The sequence below is a fragment of the Myotis davidii genome, unplaced genomic scaffold, assembly GCF_000327345.1.
Source record: "Myotis davidii unplaced genomic scaffold, ASM32734v1 scaffold97, whole genome shotgun sequence".
NCBI lineage: Eukaryota > Metazoa > Chordata > Mammalia > Chiroptera > Vespertilionidae > Myotis > Myotis davidii.
In genome coordinates, this window is record NW_006289392.1 from 1,589,938 (window position 1) to 1,591,876 (window position 1,939).

The 1,939-nt window shown below is 55.5% G+C and overlaps 1 long non-coding RNA gene across 1 annotated transcript in view; it reads right to left on the reverse strand.

Moving 5' to 3' along the window:
* Window positions 1-838, reverse strand: part of LOC107182769 — a 1,895-nt gene extending 1,057 nt beyond the window's left edge. Inside the window, exons 1-2 of the long non-coding RNA XR_001513502.1 lie at window positions 403-838; window positions 195-325 (exon numbers count right to left, since the gene is read on the reverse strand). This is a non-coding gene — a long non-coding RNA (uncharacterized LOC107182769). The remainder of the gene's footprint in view (window positions 1-194; window positions 326-402) is intronic.
* Window positions 839-1,939: the final 1,101 nt, after the last annotated feature.

Sequence of the window (1,939 nt, forward strand, 5' to 3'; positions counted from 1 at the left end):
CTTCTTTGTTAGTAAATTGGGGCTGGAGGCTTCTTTCCTGTGTGAGCGTTTAGTGAGATGATGCGTGTCCAGTGAGTGGCACAGTGCTTGCCCGGGGAGCGTATGCCCACGTGGTGCTCCCTGGGGGCAGTTCCTCCTCCCTCTGCCGGGTTTGCCTGCCTCCCTCTCCTTTTCCCTCTTCCATCCCCGGCCACCGGTGGGCAGGAAGCCTGTGCAGCCAGGGCAGTAGGAGCGTCCTTTCCACAGGGGGCGCTCTAAGATCAGGAAACAGGCCGTGGGAGACCTTGACAGTGTGCCTGCGAGGACTGCGCGCTGGTACCTATGGCTGGACATTTAAAAAATGACTTTTTTTGAAATCTTTGCCTTGATATGCTATCATTTTTCCAGATGTCTTTTCCATACCTGTCTACAGATCTGTATGAAATCATAGCAGGTCCCGCAGCTGGGGGAGGACGCATGGCAGCTGGGGACGGACACCGCTGGCACCCAGGAGCAAGGTAGCCACCTTCTCTTGGCAGCAGGTCCATGAGGGGGTGGGGGTGAGGGGACTGCCAGGCTGCAAGCCCCCGGACTGGACGCAGAGCTCGGCCGCCATCTGGGCGCTGCCTGCAGCTGAAGCCCCGCTCCCTTCCGGGCCTTCCCTCCAGGCCTGCGCCTCCCGGGCGGACCCAGGTCCAGGCTCAGGCTCTGGGGCAGTGCAGGGGGCGAAGCTGGCTGGGTGGCCCTCCCTAGGTTAGACCCGGGCCTTGAACACGGGGCGAGGAGAGAACGAAGCTCTGAGCAGCTTTGTGCAGGCCCCGGGGCTGGAGGAGGGACGGCGCGGGCAGAGGAGGAGGAGAGAACACCTTCCCCATCTTCCTGTGAGGCGGTGACCTGGAGCCTGGGCCTGGGCGTGGAGGGCAGACCAGCATTCTGTTCACTACCTGCCGGGGGTGCGATGCGGGCCCCAGGAAACTCCTGCGATGCTGAAGGCGCAGCATGAGAACCTGTACGGGGTGCCACCGAGTCCTGAGGAGACATCTAAAAAGGAGGAGTGCCTGCCCGGCTGGCCCCTGATGGGCACGTGGGAAGAGGCGAGCATCTGCAGCCGCCCCAAAGCGCCCCCTCCTGCAGGTCAGCTCCCTACCGAGACCCACCAGGCAACAGCTCTGCGCGAAAGCGCCCCTGATGGGCAGTTCTGGTCAGGGTCTTATATAGGAGTGGTTTGCAGTTTCATCACAGTGGCGCCTTATGAGGTCAGAGCAAGAAATGGACCAATCACAGCTGGGGTGTGGTTTGCAATTCCCTCACCATGGCTCTTTATGAGGTCAGAGCAAGAAATGGACCAATCACGGCTGGTGAGAAACCACAGAGGTTTTCTAAGTTTTTGGTCTCATGACCCTTATACTTTGGGAAAAACAGAAAGACAACCCCAAAGAGCTTTTTATTTATATGGGATTTAAATATTGATATTTACTTTATTAGAAATGAGAATCTGTAAGATGCAAGCATACAAACACACGCAAAAGAAAAGCCTGACTGATTCTTATGCTCCAGGCCTCAGCTCAGATATCGCCTGCTAAGAGCCCCTGAGAGGACGCCCCTGATCCATCCATTCCTATCTTCCTCACCCAGCTGATCAGGTTTGTCGTCTTCATAGCACTGACCACAGTGCTTCCCATGAAGGGGGAAGCATGACTGTAGTGTTCCCTGTGTCTAGCACAGTGAGTGGCAACAAAACAAGTATTGCTTTTTCTTTTCTTTTTTAAAATATATTTTATTGACTTTTTACAGATAGGAAGGGAGAGATATAGAAAGTTTGAAACATCGATGAGAGAGAAACATTGATCAGCTGCCTCCTGCACATCTCCCACCGGGGATGTGCCCGCAACCAGGTACATGCCCTTGACCAACACTCTATCCACTGCGCCAAACTGGCTAGGGCAATGATTGCTCTTCT